The sequence below is a fragment of the Centropristis striata genome, chromosome 14 (genome assembly GCF_030273125.1).
Source record: "Centropristis striata isolate RG_2023a ecotype Rhode Island chromosome 14, C.striata_1.0, whole genome shotgun sequence".
Lineage (NCBI taxonomy): Eukaryota > Metazoa > Chordata > Actinopteri > Perciformes > Serranidae > Centropristis > Centropristis striata.
Genome location: NC_081530.1, coordinates 26,232,999 through 26,250,216, shown reverse-complemented (window position 1 = coordinate 26,250,216; position 17,218 = coordinate 26,232,999). Strand labels below are relative to the sequence as shown.

General features: G+C 39.5%; 1 protein-coding gene across 1 annotated transcript in view; it reads left to right on the top strand.

The window, feature by feature from the left end:
- Positions 1–226: 226 nt before the first annotated feature.
- Positions 227–17,218, top strand: part of atxn1a (ataxin 1a) — a 113,674-nt gene continuing 96,682 nt past the window's right edge. The window contains exon 1 of the mRNA XM_059350777.1: positions 227–338. The gene's annotated coding sequence lies outside the window, so the exon portion shown is untranslated. The remainder of the gene's footprint in view (positions 339–17,218) is intronic.

The following is a 17,218-nucleotide window of genomic DNA, read 5'->3' as shown; positions in this document are numbered from 1 at the left end:
TATGAATATATCCAGACACATTTGAACTAAAAAAGGCAAATGTAGCTACCGTGCATTCTCACGCCCCAGTACTGTCAGTGAACTTGTAATTCAGTCTCTGTTTGCTCCTAGCCCTCTCATATTTTTGCATGAGTAGCTTACAAACTGCTCCATTTTTGAACCTCTCTCTCTCTCTCTCTCTCTCTCTCTCTCTCTGAAGGTGGGGGCAGAGAGCTATTAGCTGTGCGCTGCAAACATCATTAGGAGGGGAGACGCTTTCCACCGTCAGCGCCGGAGCAGAGCAGGGGAGCCCTGGCAACAAGGAGAGACACAAACTCAGCAGCCCGTTACACCCAACAGTAAGTCCCACAAAACTGTTATTCAGCACTCGTTTCACCAACCTGTCATTGCTTTCACCATGCCACTTTTCTCTTTTTGGAGCTGTGAAGAGAAAATGGCTGGAAGACTGGGCAGGGTGGCGCTGACGCTCTGGTTTACTTCAAAGCCTCGGAAAATGTTTACTTCGCCCTCTGACCTATTTTATAAGTGACCAAAGAGTACGGGGGTGTGCGGGGCTTGGTTGTATGCACTTGTCATTTCGGAACGTAAATGCAAAGTAGTGTTTAAGTGGGGCGAAAGACAGCGGAGGTTTGGCTGGATTCTGACCGAGCGAGGAGCGCGTCAGCCGGGCGAGCTGGTGTCGGGCAGGCGCTGTACTTTCAGTAACTGCGCCACTCGACCTCGGCTCAAACATTTGCTCTTTGCAGACTGTTTTTAAACGCTTAACAATGCCATACAGTGCTAAATAGCGTTGCTTCAAGCCGTATGTGTCTTCTTCTGAACTCTTTTCTCACTGACAAGGACTGTCAAAGGCAAACATTACATTTTTATCTACGTTTCACCATCGCGGAAGTGTTTTCTCTTCGTGAAAAGAGACGGAGAACAACTACCCACAGTCCGTATAATTTGTCCAGTGTTTGCGAAAGCGTAGTGACATCTATTTTGCATGTTCGGAGCGTTTATCAAAAAGCCATATTGTTGCCTATGTGATATGTTACTACACAGTGTTTTACATTGCCAGCTGGTTGTAAAGGACATAGGGTTTGTGATTGCTGGACTACCCGTGATGTCATTCATCCTAGCTTGGACCATTATATAACGGGACTGTAGGGAAGCCTGTGATAGCAGGCTATTTTTACTCTGTTTACACCTCGGAGTTGCACTCAGGGTAGGCAATGCTCCCCAAGTGGTAGCCTATGCTTTCACTCACATTATGAATTTAATATGGCATCCAAATGAGACCAAGTGGATGGACAGATCTAACTGCTAAAGATGAAAAAACTGCAGTTCTTTCCACCACACTTTTGTTTCCCTTTTCTGATTTTGTCTGTGCAAGTATTTGCTATTTGAACAAAAACGTCTTCCAGCTTTACTTGTTGATTATGTCTCTAATCATGTTTGAAGCACATCCTTATTGAGTTTCCTTTCTGTATGCAATGAATGAAGCAGTCTCCCCAAGGTGCTGCTGTAGTATTCTTTAAAAAGCTGTACTCATTTAGTATGACAGTATTTTATAGTAGGCTAATAAATCTGCATGCAGGAATATAGAAAGTAATATTTTACACTACATTCAAACCCAATACATTAAACTTGTTTACTCAATATTTGGCACAACAAACAGTCTCTATGGGAATGTTTAATCTGCGTTTACAGTTTAAAGGAAGATTTCAACCAAAATTGATACTTACTTTATCTTTTCCAAGCCCCTTACCAGACTGCTATACAGCTTGTAGGTTACTTGAAACATCTGTATACTTAATCAAACAAAGACATTTTGCCAAAATATTGCTTTAAAAAAGATCTAGTTGTGCCCATGTGCAGCATTTTTCATTAACCAACAGTAAAGATATTGCTTTTATCAACCATCCCATGGAAGTCATGTAATTTACTTGGTGTCTGTCTGTCAGAATAATTATAGAAACAAAACTACTGGTGTATCATTAGCCAAGGAAGATCCCATTAAATGTTAGGGCACGTCCAATTATTCTTAAGTTTTGTGAACACAGTAAGATGATGCATTTGTGCTGCATTCATGTGGTATTTGGAATAATTGGAAAAATTAGTTTGTAACTGGGGAAAATTAATGTGAATGCCCCCTCAAGTCCGAACATTGAGATTGTGAGATAGGACATGTCCTGGCTGTGGTTTGTGCTCTTTGAAGGCCTTTTACTTAAGAAACATTTTGGGAAATTACAGAAAAACATTTTGTCAGCTTTTGAGAGTTTGTCTCACCTGGTTCTTTGTGTTTCTGATGCAGCAGGTGAGAGAAGTAAGTGATTAGATGGAAATATAGAGCTGGGCATCATTTCTGTAACAGCAGGTGCTTTGATATCTAAATGGGGTGCGGGTAGTTGAAAAAGCAAAGGGGACCCAATATTATTCCCTGTGGAATACCATGACGAGGTTTTTGAGATTTTGGTTCTTAATGGGGACTTAAATGAGAACTGCTGTGCTTGAGATAAAACAAATGTCTACAAAAGGGGTCGTGCCAAGAGGGCACAATTGTTTTAGGATGATTATATGAGACATAATGATAAAAGTAATATTCAGGCGGGGATGAACTGTGGTCAGCTGTGCTGTGAATTTGAATCAGGCAGATTTGGTGCTGTGACAGCTCTGGTCTTGCAGATGTGGGTTAAGCTGAGTGGAAACAGTGCATTCCAGGATTTTAGAAAGGAATGTAAGGGTTGGGATGGAACAAAAGTTAAACTTTAGCACCAGGTCTCTCAGGCAGGGTTTGACAGCTAACGTCTTGAAGTATTATGGGTGGTGAGTACATGACAAGAGATGTTCAAAGGGTGCAGAGTGAAGATAGACAGGCTCCTACTGTACAAGGTAGGTGAACAGAGACTCCAGTACAAATGTAGGTAGGGAGTTAAAGATTAATCAAGTGCTGAGCTTATAGACATGTCCAACATTGACATTGAAAAAATACAGTCTTTTTAGGTGTTCCAGGGAGAGACAAAAAAAACAAAACACTATATGTAGGGAACAGTAGAGGGAGCAGCTGTAGTTGGTCACTTGTTCAAGGAGTTTCAGACTGGAGAATATAGGGTTTTCATTAAGTAGCTTCAATATATTTCAGGTTTCTTAAAGCTGTGTATTATTTTAGTTATAATGATTAACACCTAGGGTTGTGATGGGGATAGACCAAGCTATAGTGTTCTATTGTGCAGTCATGCCACTGTGAAAAAGGCGTGCTGTTCCACCCACACACTCACGCACACACACAAACGCACACACATGCACTTTACCACTGCCACCATAGCCTTTGATTTCAAGCCGCCACTCACTTTCAAATGGTAATGAGAGGCAATTAGAAGCCAATGTGTCCTAATCACAAGCCATTTAACTGAGCTTGGCTCATTTGTCAGAGCCATATGTGCACACGGACCCGCACACTCAAACACACATGAATACACACATCTGCTAGATCATGCTAGAGTCTTTTCTTTGTCTTTGGAATTTGCTGCCTGTGTAAGGGGGAGATGGGAGGAGATTTCATGGCTGAGTGAATATGTGACAGAAATTGCTCTATGTTCCAACCTGCAAATACAGGCAGAGTGAATGATGGGTAGGTGGGGAAAATGGATCAACCGATGGCTGCAACAGGTGTTTGTGTGTGTCTGTGTATATTTGTAGATAAATTAGTTAGAATAACAGTACTTACTCTTAACATTTGCTTACAGTACAACTGTGACAGGTTACACACTGCAGGCAGAGGTGTAGTGAAGGGTAAACACAAATAAACGCCCTTTATCCCCTGAGATGTTTGGAGTCTGCATGGATGAGTAAACGTTCTCGCTCTGTTATTGTACATTCTGGCTTGCGTTGTACCTGTGTTCACATGAAGACACGATGACCTGGCAGAGAACAAACAAACAAACCCTGCTTTGCAATGAAGTGTGCAGAAAGTTTTGAAGTGGTGTTGGTACAGATGATGCTATAGTAACCTGACAGAATAGTATGTAAATAATGATCAGTCAAATAATAATCTATTGAAAACAACGACACTTCAATAGGAAGCTGTCAGCTCTTACGTGCAGCCAAAGCTTTCTTCATGTGTTGCCTGACTGCAAACTGTCATGTACACATACTGTCGTGCAAATGGGCTGCAAGAAGCCATAACAAACCTAGACACTGGTTATAATAAAGTAAACATGCATAGAAAAATATTTAGTTGTTACGACTCTGTATTCAGTGATAACACTGAAACAAAGCAATGCACGCAACAAATTGCACACAAATTGTAGGTCCAAAGAATATGAGTCAGCCAGCCACTACGTTCAGCATATTTATTATATATTGTTTCCGTCATTCCTTCTCTTCTCCAGATATCTGTCCTTTGTTTTATACTAATTGTTACAATTGCTGAACTTAAATGAACATTTATTTTGCATGTATCATATGGTACCACACGGTGCAATATGTGCACTTAATTTAGATTAAAAATGTATTAACCAAATAAGTATCCACAGGTAATGAAAAAACTAAACTGAACAAAAAGGTGGAAAAAACCCCGCAAGTTTAAGTGCACTTAACAACAGCATTTTTCAGCAGATAGCAGCATCTCTTGTTTCTGAGAGAGAATGGAAATTCATAAACCTACATAAATAAAAAAATAAATAAACATGGTTAGTGTAGTGGTGGCTTTACCTGGTGTAGATTCAGGGAAATACATGGCAATGGCATTAATTGTTTTGATTAATCAGCCAACTGATTTATTAATATACCAGTCTTTTATAGCACTTCCACACACACACTTTGGGTCTGATGAGAGAAAAAAAAAAGGTTGTCAAGCCCTATTTGCTGCATTTAAACCAAACTGCTGTCACAGGTGGACCCCTGGTCATTACACAAGCCACTCAGAAAAGAGGGACAGCAATGTAGGCAGTATGTGATCGAAGTGGTCCAAAAAAAATATGGAGTGTGTGAGAAAAATGATTTTGAAATAGTAAAGAGGTGGAGGTGGGGGCAGATCAAGAGATTGAGCTGTCTGGTTGAACCATGCAGAGCGCTCAGACCTTTTCAGCTTTTTCCTTTCATCCTCCTCTATTCATGAGCGCACTGAGTACACATGCATGCACACAAGAGAAAGGACACCCTCACACACAGAACACTGCTTTTAAAGAGGATCAATGAGAGTTTTTTGTATTTTGTGTGAAAGAACATTCCACTGTGTGTGATCGTGTGCCTTTAATGCTTAGTGCATGGTCTTAGACTGCTGTCTGTCTGCACAGTAGAGCAGTAGCAATTCAATTGCGATGCCACAACATGCACTTGAATCCGTAATTAATCTGTGAAGAGTGAAAACATGCCATTGGTAATATAAGGATCAATGAGACTACACTTTTATGGTCTTATGAATCACTGATCTTCACAAATGCACTTGTTGAAGTCCAATTAGTCATTTTTTAAATGAATATTTAAAACAAAACATTCATTATGACATTCAGAGGGAATCACTGTTCTGTTTAAATCACTTTGCTGTGTGTGTGTGTGTGTGTGTTAACATTGGATTGAAGGTATACACTTGCAGCCTTTGTGACCCTGTTTCCATGCTTACCGTCTTTATTTTGAAGTGGCAATCTAATCAATACCAATCTTCTGAATGACCAAGGTAGTCCTAGTGTCTGAATGAGAAAGGGAGGAAGAGAGAGAGAGAGAGAGATAGAGAGAGAGAGAGAGAGAGAGAGAGAGGGACAGAGGGAGAGAGAGGACTAAAGCCATCCTACAAACTTGTGTTACATTGTCGGGTCGATAAGCCGCTGCATGGCTCAATAACCATGTGAAAAAGGGAAGCAGGCTTTGGGACTTAGTGCAGCCATGTGTTGGCTTTGGCTCTGTAATGGCTGCCAGTGTAGCTGACATGATATACAGTTGCCTATATGCTACGCAGGTTGCTGTAAAAGGCTAAACTGGACTGAGCTCCAAAGTGCACGGTGTCGAAATGATGTCTCTTGCGGGCAAATAACAAGCTGTTAGGCTCCACATTGAGTTCCTGCATCAATTTGAATCCATGCAACTCATCAAATCAGTTCTAATCCTCAGAGCTGATTCATATACCATCTCTAGAAAGATCATTACTGGGCCCGAGCTATACATCAAATATGATACCTCATGTAAGTCATCATGTAATAGTTAATTCAGTATGCGGCCCCTGTGAACTCTCCGCCTTGATTCATATTTGATTACATTCCGAGCAAAGCCCAGCTGAGAGGAAAGGGTTTTCAGCATTGGCCTTTCACGGGCCAAGTTAAATGAGGGAGAACCTAACTGATAACAGCTGCTTAATAGTATTATATAGGGCATAATAGAGCAATGGGTCTGAGCTCTTTCAACTGCGGCTCACAAAGCAACTGCCATAGAGACAGAATGAGAGTAGAACGGACAGTCCCATTCAAATCCACATGACATTGTAGCTCTCTGTATAAACTGACAAGCATGAAGGTTTTATATTTGTAAAACATTTTCGCTCGAGTCAGGAAAAGTGATTAAAATATGTGATGTCCTCACAACGTAAAGTCTGTGGAACTCAAGGGCGGGGTCAGAAGGAGAAACCAATTCAGTGGGCCACATACCACAGAAGTAAACTCAGAGGCCAGAAAACTTTTTTGCCAGACGAGCAGTTCCCATTGGACTGAATAGGTGCCGTCTTATGATGCGTCCTTGCAGCCCAATAACCAGAGAATTACCTTACCTTACCTTATTCTATTTCTATGGCCATAACACTTTTTTGGGGGTTAGAATATGTTTTTTTTGTTGCTATTGTGGTTATTCTCCAAATCTATTCATTTCCTCACTTCAACATTTTTTTGTTGTCTCTTGTACATTTTTGTCTCTGTTTTCCTTTTACTTGTGAAACTGAGTTTTACATATTCTTTCAGTCTCTTCTCTTCTCTTCTCTTCTCTTCTCTTCTCTTCTCTTCTCTTCTCTTCTCTTCTCTTCTCTTCTCTTCTCTTTTCTTCTCTTCTCTTCTCTTCTCTTCTCTTCTCTTCTCTTCTTGTCTCTTCTCTTGTGCTAGCCTAGTCTTCTCTGCCTTATCCTTATCAGAGGCAGTAGAGGATTACAGTGGGGAGTTGACACTGACTGGCAGTCAGACAGCTCCTGCAGACTCTTCTCTTCCCCATAGAGCTTCAGGCCTGGGACGAGGATAAGCTGACAACCTGGGACACAGCCAGATAGATAGTGATGAGGAAAAGAGATGAAAGAAGAATGCTTGGAATTGGGGTCATGTACATATATTGGAGCATGAATGTAAGGATTTATATTACCCGAACATTAGCACCACATTCACAAGTATTGTCTAGATTAGGATAAGAGTAAATAGTCATTCTTCATGCTGATTCAAAACTTAATTGGAGTTAATTTAGTGGGGCACTGTAAATGGTCATAAGACCCATTGGTTGTATTTGACTGCTGACTTTGAGTGGATAATCTTGATCTGTGAAGGATTATGTTAGATATTGGATTAGTTTTACCTTTAGATCAGGGTCAATTGATACAAATTTGCATCTTAAAGTATAATGAGCTTTATGTTGGAAGAGAAAATATGGATGTAGTCTTCGTGATGTCACCTACAGGTTTCTGAAGAGCCAAAGTTAGGCTCACTATGGGTGGTTTTCCTATCCAACCCAAAAAATGGGCAAAGAGATGGATTTGGGGGGAGCTGAGATGTGCCAAATGAAGCCTAGATGCCGAACTTTATGCCTTAATATAATTTAAGGGAGTTATATAATAATTAATCCCTGTACAGTTGTAATGAACGGGGAAATAAGCTGGAGAGACCAAAAGTGTTTGTTTTACTTTGCTGTAAACATGTTTATTTCTGCTGCCAAATTGGGCATTTTTACATAGGGATCTATGGGGATTGACTCAAGTGGCCACTTGAGGAACTGCAGTTTGTGGTACATTCGTTTTGGCTTCATTTTTCAGTCACAGAGTATGCAGCTTAAATAAAGCCCATACTGTGCCTGTTGTACTCAATCTGTAAAAAAAGCTTCATGTACTTCTATTTTTACTGGTGCTTCCATCTCAATAGTTGGAAGTAAAGCCCCCAGACCCTCAGCTGCAAGGTGGGCGTGTGGGTATCAACAATGACTTAAATGTGAGCCAGGAGGATATGCATTGAGAGAGAGGAATTCAATAACAGGAAAATGGCCAGTGATAGAAACAATCCCTGAAATACCAAAACCCACCCTTCACCAGTGTTGTTCTTGGCACAAGCTTGCTTTCCATTACTACTGTTTACTCCTTAGGATGCTGATGTCAAGACACGGCGCATGGCAGCCGTGGGGAGGGTCAGTACAATGATCCTCAAACATCTCGTGTCATTGATGGTTCATGATGTGGCATGTGCAGTGAAGTCCTGCATTCCAGTCTGTCCATGGCCACTTGTTATCACTGTCCCTGTCTTTCTGACAATTCATTTGGACTTGAGTCACCATATGGTCAGCAGCATGCATGGGTGGGCACTGGAGGACAGGTTGAAACAGGCCTATCCAACTTAACCACAGGCAATATTTAAAACAGTGTCTCTAAGGCTGAAACTATTTCCTCTCTGACAAAGTTATGGTGTGGTTTGAATAGAGCGAGTTGCTGGATTTCTGGCTTTTTCTTTCTTTCAGTCTGTCTTCCTGGCTGGCTGGCTGGCTGGCTGGTAGTTGTGGTTTGGCCAGTTCATTTTTTTTTACTGGATGGCTGGCCGGACGGCCGTGGATCAGCCTCATCTGGCTGGACATTTGTCTGACTGTTTCGCTGGCTGCCTGACTGACTGGCTATTATTTCTGGCCCTTCCTTCAGCTATGTAGTAAGCTCATGACATTGGAACATGGACATCTGGCTATGACAGTCAGGGAGGTGTGCTAAAACACTGCTGACAGAGATAAGACCTAGTGAGCCAGGATGTTCCCTGCCTGCCCATGAGCCCCATGAGCCCATCACCAATTACAGTATCAGGACCTCTTTAGAGAGCGTCTCTTTCTCTATTTTCCCTTCACCATCCCAGACTAGGATCTTTGATGATATTATAGTTTCACAACGTTTCTCCAGTGGGCTGCTACTGCTGTTTGATGAGCACCAAAGTGTCCCTTGAGAGTAACATGATTTTATACATTGTTTGCTGAGGAGAGGTGACTTAATTGGAGCTATAAATTACACAGACATGTTCTAAGATGGTGGCATCACTTCTGCTTTGAGTGTAGTTGCAAAAGCACAGTGCAAGACAAATATGGCAGTAGGTACTGTACCTAATGGTTTTAAATCCTAGTGTTGTGCATGCTACTGCACTGATGAATAAAGAAAAATAAGTTACAGGGATTATTTTAAAGAAATGTCATCATTAATGCAAGTCACTGCTGTATTAGTATTAGTTATTTTGATTATGTTCAGTCTCTTTCTTGAGGTCAAGTTTAGGGGTGTAATAATTAAGCATTACTCGACAGTAATAGATGGACAGACAGACAGACAGACAGACAGACAGACAGACAGACAGACAGATCTTTATCACCAGTACAATGGAATTAGAAAACATGCTCACAGTCGGTGAAATACTGTCCCTTTAACAATAAAAAAATATATTATTGTCATGTGCATTTATTAGAGTTGCTTATTAGAGCTGTACAGTGCTACTTACTAGTATTAACTGCAGTAGCAAGTTGCGTTTGAGCTGCATGACACATGCCACTATATTAATGAGGACTGGCAGGGTAAACTGGCCACTCTACTAACACAGAGTGTTCCAGGCAGATGTACAGCTGACAACCTCTCAGCTAAACAAGCAGTAAAGTCTCAGGGACGGGGCTGCATGTGCCCATGACAATGCACGCAAGATTGTGGCTGCCTGACTGGTGCAAGTCCGCAGCTGTCCATGGACACAGAACATGGAGTGTATGTCCAAGCTTGGACGGATGAACTTGGACTCTGTTGCCTGCTTATCTGTCAACAGTTAATTACAGTCGGATATAAGTAAGATATGATAAATAAGAAAGTTAGATTTGACTCATTGCTTACAGATTTCCTGGCCAACCTGGTGTAACTGCATATGATGCTTTCACGGTGTATTTTTGTGTTTGCATGTATCCATGATTGTATTTTCTGCATTAAGCTGGATATTTTAGTCTCTGTGCATGTGTTTGTGTTTGCCGCAGCTTGTGCTTTTGCCAGAGAGTGTGTTCATCAGCAAGCGAGTGTGTAGCCGGGGTCAGGTGATAAGCTACGACACAGATAAATGAGGTTAATGTGAGGTTTCACTGTGGCCTGGCCAGGTCTGCATCTCTGACACTGTCATCTACTATTAAATGCCACAGCGGGGGAGGTAACTTGGCTGCAAAATGGCTCGCTGTCATACTTGCCCTGGATGCGTACATTGTTCACAGTAATGCATTTGTACACGCTGATTTTCACAAACTCTTGATGAAAAACCCTCGTGCAGACACTGCATAGCGAGAACGAGACGAGACAAACTTATTGACAGGCTCATACACGACTTACACACCATACAGACATTCAAAGCAGATATTTGCATGGACATACAATCCATAAACACACACACTTGGTGCAGCTGTGTGTATGCTGGTGTACACACCCATTGCAGGGGCTTGCCCAGGGAAAATACCTGTGGTAGGAGAAGAAAGTTGACCTAATGGGAAATTACTAGGCATCCTCATCAGACCAAAATAACTCTGTTTTTTTTATAATTCCATAACCTTAATGGCTCTTACGGGAACTTTCAGACTTCCCAGATGTCAGATCTTAATAAGCCATAGTTAGAGTATCAGGTGGTTTTGAAATCATCATCACAGAACAAATGGGTATCTTTCAAACCCACATCTCACCTCGGGAGAGACTAGAGGTCTAATTTTCTAACTGTGCAGAAAGGAAATGTATGACTCGTCATTTCAAAAAAGTCATTTCCACTTATTATAATTAACACATATTTAGTGTGAGCAGTATTTGTGTTGTTTGATGGTCTGGCAGTCTACTAAAGTATCGAAGCTACTATAAGTGAAGTTGTTTAACCAGTTACATAGTTATTATATTTAATCATCCACACTATCGTCATAGTCGGTAGATCCCTTTATAACTTGCAGAGGGGTCACCAAGTTATTTTCATTACAATTCTTTAAAGCTTTTTGAAAAAGTATTATTAAAACATGTCTAAAAATCACACGTTGACATGAACAAACATTGATGACTAAGGGCATCTATGATTTTTTGGGCAATCCTGAGCTAGCTTACCTACACTAAAATACCTTGACACACCTTTTTATAACCACAAACTAGTTAGCTATGCATTATTGCTACATATTGGCCAATTAGCTGTATTAATATCCCAAGTGTGTGAACTTCTTGTGTGGCACAATGGATCCTTTTGTTGAGCATGAGACTGACTCACTGGCTTAAGGCTAGTCCATAGTTATTATTTGATCCGCATTTTATTGTGTTTAACAAAGTGTGGTTATTTATAGCACTAAAAGCCACAATCATATTCAACATACAGTATGTATGTTCGAGGTCCCTGCTCGTTATCTCAGACGGGGTTCTTGGCTGAAGGAATTGTTGACCTCTGCATTAAAAATATCAAAGAATTCTTCTTTATATTGAGTTTTCATTCAAATTTTATCTTTTAAGTTTCATGTCTGATGGTTCAGATTTGTTAATATTGTGGGTAGACCATAATAATGATAAAGGGCCCTGTAGATACATTGTCCGAAAGAAAAAGTCCTGTTTTCTTTGCTCACCACTGTTGCCCCATAACTGTCACGGCAGTGCAACTCAGATTTAAGGAAAAAAAAGTCGGTTCCCATGCTGTATTTACTACATTGTTTGATCGGTAATACGTTCTGAAAGTGTTAGCACAATATTTCCCACAGCGATGAAAACATCCTGCATCAAGACAGATTCAGAAAGGGCTCCTATTACGCCTGCCTGTCAGATGTGTGGTGTTAACATCTAAGATAAAAAAAAAATCTTTCCTGCCTCTTATCAGACCTCTCACCACCAATTAGCCTCAAAACCCAACAGCCGACAATCTCCTTGAGAGAAAAGATGCTTTTCTCCCCCTTCTTCTTTCACCCCAGTGCTTTGGTTTTGGAGGCGAGGGCCCAGTCAGCTTGGTTTAATGCTACATAACGTGCCATTAGCTCTGCTTGCGAGTTGCCCCCACACTACCTCTCACGCTGCCTGAGATGGATAGCTGAGTGCATTTGCAACCTGACAGGACACACTACCTAACTGTAGCCCACTGCTGAAAGGGTGGGGGTGAGAGTACAGAGGCAGTGTAACCCTTTTAGGAGGCACTTCATGGATACCATTTACACTTACTTAAAGCAAGAGGACTGGCATGTGGGGAGGGGGGAGCAGAATTTGTGTGTGCATGTGGGTCAAGGGTGGGGACATTATGAGTAAGAGCATGCAATATTCATGTTGTTTCGGGACATCAAACTTGGACAAAATACAGCTGTCAAAACTGCCATCGCTAATTTATCACACGCGGACTTACTGTATATTAGGGACGTAGCACCACACGGTCACGGTTCGGTTCATACACCCCAGATGAGGAGTCACGGTTCAGTTTCAAATTTAAAAGGATACATTTATTTTCATTTACTTTGTCCACAGTGGAGCAATTGTCAAAGACAAACTATTTCCTCTTGGTGGAGACTGCGGTAACATTTTGCCGATTTTCATGATAAAAAAAAGGAAGGAAAATTTCAAGCACTTTTTATTATACAGTGAACTTATACTTTCCCAGAATGCAACAGGTCACGATAAGCTATGAAACTAAAAAATAAAGAACATATGTATGTGAGGAGAAGCTCTATTTAAATATTCAAAGCACCCAAACATTCATTGTCTCGTTATGCATCAGCATGTTTTCTGCTGTTGACCAGGAACCTGTAGATGAGTCTTCCACCCTGACCTTTCATTGGCACTCTATGCTTTAGTTTGACTGACTGGCTAAAAGTGCTTGTGGCTGTGACCTAGGGCTGGGCGAATATATCAATATAAAAAAATGTATCGATACATTTTTAAAATGGGATATGGAATTAGACAATATCGCATAAATCAGTATAGTTCAATTTTTTTCTTTCTTTATATATAAATGCTGCCCTAACTAGGGTTTGTCATATTTAGTTTCTTTTGTAATGTTTGTTATTCTTTTCTCATATAAATATATTTATTTCAGAAAAAGACTGGCCTATTTTATTTCGTAAGCTATTTTTTAAAAGATATTTTTTTATATAAATTTGCACTTTATGGAGCTTTGATTTAAAAAAAAAAAAAGTACTCCTATTGTTATACAGTATTCATAGTCACTTTAATAAACTGTTTCAATAAAACTACTTGTGACATGTCATATTTGGCTTTGACTGAACATTTGCTCTCACTTTGCGATAAAATTATCGGGATATATATCGTATATCGATATTCAGCCTAAATGTATCGGGATATGACTTTTGGTCCATATCGCCCAGCTCTACTGTGACCCCCAGACCAAGTATATATTTTGGGGAATTCCACTGTACAAACAGACTGTATCCATCAGATACAAAACCAAGGAACCTCACAGTTAATTGTGTGATTGTAGCTTATCTCTTCAACATCTGCTGACTCCTTTCTTGTAAAAGCCATGTTTTCTGCAAGAGTCACAGCAAAATAATTTCCTGTAACAGACTAGATCAGATAAAGTCCAGAATGTACTATTATCTAAAAGTGTATTTATGTGCATGCTTCTCATAAGGCATGGTGTGTACCTTTCAGAGACTTAAATTGAACAACATTTCTGACTCCAGGTCTTGGCTGGATTTGACTGCTGATGAAAGTTAGTAGATTTTAAGAGTTTTTAAGATCCTCCAATGTTTATTCACCTAGATAAATTCTAAGTAAGGTAAATGAAAAAGTTGTTTGCCTCTTTTTTAGTACGTTGGGTTAAACACACACCACTCATATTATCATATATACCAACAGGAGAGGGTTCAGGGTACTTAATGTGCACTTCGGTTGTCACAGTTGCTGCAGCCTCTCTGTTCTTGGACATGAAACTAAATGAGGTAGAAGAGGGAAAGCAAAGTTTTCTGCACTTCTGGATTTGAGGTTTGGTCAGACTGACCTGATCTCCATGACCTTTTTTCCTAGAACCAGATTGACCCTGAACCATGTGAGGAGCACTGTGATTCACTCTGACACTGAACAGCATCTAACATCTGCTAATTCCCCGTTCTGTGGATTAACAGTGAACTGGTTTGAATTTACTGCTGCTTATCATTCTGTTTCTAATGAGACATTCATGAACATGAATGAGGACGTGATTTTTAAAGGCAGAGCCAGATTACACATCCTCCACATGATTCAGGTGTTATCTCCTAATATGTTGGCCCCTCTTTGTGTGCATCACACATATTTCTAGTGTCAATATATACTGCTTTATGACAGAATTGTTGATCTGTTAGTAACAATATAAACGGATCTGCTAACAGCAGATGTTTTCATTGTGCAGGAGCACGAGGCAGGTGTTTGTTTTGGAGGCTGGCTGTACATTTGAGTTTTGACAAGGTGTTGCTCAATAGTGTTACAGAGTATGAGCCACTGTCTTGCAGCATGATCAGTGCTGACTTGTGTTTGTATTTGTGTTGCCTGGGTGACACTCGTACAGTTTATTGATAGTGAGGAAACTACAGATGCCTCAGAAAACGGCTTGCAAAATACTGCTCAGTATCAGTTCCGCTATTCAGAGAGGTCATAAATATTTTGGAAAAATAACAAGCGTCAAGAGAAAATCCTAATAAAAGTGTATTTTAAATAATCCTTTTGTCTATTTATTTATTTATGTATGTGTATATATATATATATATATGTGTGTGCGTTTGTGTGTGTATATATATATGTGTGTGTATGTATGTATGTATGTATGTATGTATATATATATATATACACACACACACACACACACACACACACACACACACACACACACACACATATGTGTGTGTGACGTATATATATACATACATACACACACACATATATATGTATATGTATATATCTGTGTGTGTGTGTATATACATATATATATATATATAACTAATTTTGTTGATCTTATTATATATATATATATATATATATATATAATAAGATCACCAAAATTAGTGTACTTCCAGAACCTACGGGAAACTACTAAACCTATGTTTAATATGTTAAAATAATACTATTTTTTTTTGACAAAAATAAATGTGCTCAAATTTGTTTTAGTGAACTGCCACACCCTACTGAGAACAAATAAACACACTGTCGTAAAGAAAAAGGGTGCATGAGATTTATAACACAGATCATCACTGTGAAACCAAATGCAGCCTAATAATAGCTTTATCTCGACTATCTTATTTTTCATGATCTTTGGAAGTTAAACTCGATTGAAAATAAACCTCCGTTATTTGCCCAGCCCTTGCATGTATGCTTGTTTTAAAACGCATTAGCAAGCATATAAAATGTGTGCTTGAATGTTTGTTTTAGTGTATGTTTCCTATCTGCTGACCAGCAACAAGTCTGGGCTTTATCAACATGGCCCTTAGGCTATCTGTATTTCATAAAAGCTTCTCTTGGAAGTGATCATTTGTGGTGTTGCATTTACTTCTTCTGTGTATCAGCTGGGGATGTTGAAACAGAATTCCAGCTGAATGATCAATCAAAATCTGGACACATTTCACAAGTTCAAAGATTCACATTGCAAAAGTGCTTTTTCAGTCCCCAAACCACAACATACAGTAGAAAGTCCCTGCTCCCACCCTATGGTCTGATTCTGGGAAACCTTGCACAAGGCTGCTAAGAAGCTGTTGGATTTACAGGTTTCTATTTGAACTTTTTGCAAAGGGTTTTTCTGCGCCCTAAGTGTGTTTGCCAAGAGCAACACATGATTAGTGTCCACCAATAGTAATACTGCTCAGTCCCCTCTGGTCCAGCTTTGGAGAGGAGATTTATAGGGTTTATATTGTTGTTGTTTACTTTTAATCTTTTAAAACTGAGGCACAGTTTCATAATGCCTCGTAAAAGTAGTAAGCTTGTGTCCTGTGCTCATTTATACGCTTTTCTGTTTGTAAGCCCCACAAGACGTAAAATAGGTTTTGACCAGATGTGACTCAGCTCAGGCTGTCTGGTTTTCTTAGAGAATTACCTTCGGCTGTGCACGGTGAAAGATTTGTAACTTGCACCAGTGTCACTTTTTCATGTCTTTTATCTTGGCAGCATATAATGAAGACGTATTTCTGATAAATATGGTAAAGCTGTGAGTCACTTTTCATCTACAAACTATAGTTTTGATTTCATATGTGATTTATACAGATTCTAGCAGCCTTGGAAATCATGCAAATGCACATTTCTATTCCAGTGCGAGCACTACAGTATATTCGACACCTCTTCTTGTAAATCCATGTAACTGAATATAACTGGAGTAATTTCGTCCATGTCTCCCAGACTAAACTGCAGTGAGTCATGAAAGATTTCCAGTCTGATTGTCAACATTTGTGTATGACTCAGTGTGAGTTGGACCTGGCTAAAATATGTCTGAGCAGCTTTTGTTGTTAAGTTTTGGAAACAGAGAGAAACCCTGAAGTGCTTTGTTCTATAATATCTAATTATTGTTATTCTAAATTAGGGCTGGACGATATGATGATACATATTGTCAAAACAATATAATAATGTCTATCATATCACAATGTCAAAAACCTGAATGATGTTTTATTTTATGTTCTGACCCTTTTATTTGGGAGAGAACAGTAGTGGTGCTAACATGGAGAATGGACTGTACAAAAAATATATTGCAATATCGTTATTTTGTATATACCATTTATTTATTGAATTGCAGAAAATATTCTATATTGTGATATATATTGTTATTGAGATATGATATAAACTTTATTTGGATATATTTTGGCCATGTAGCCCAGCCTCATTTTAAATTAATCAGTTTCTGGCTTTATTCAGTACTTTATTTCTCAAAAAAAAAAAAAAAAATCAAAATGAAAAACAGTACAAATAAAGAAAAAATACAAAAGAAATGCAAAAATGCAAATAAAAAATAAAAAGTTCTGCCAGTTCATGAGGAGAGTGAATGTACAATTCAGTCCACACAGCTACTATAATTTAAATTTAATTAATTTAATTAAATGAGTAATGAGTTTC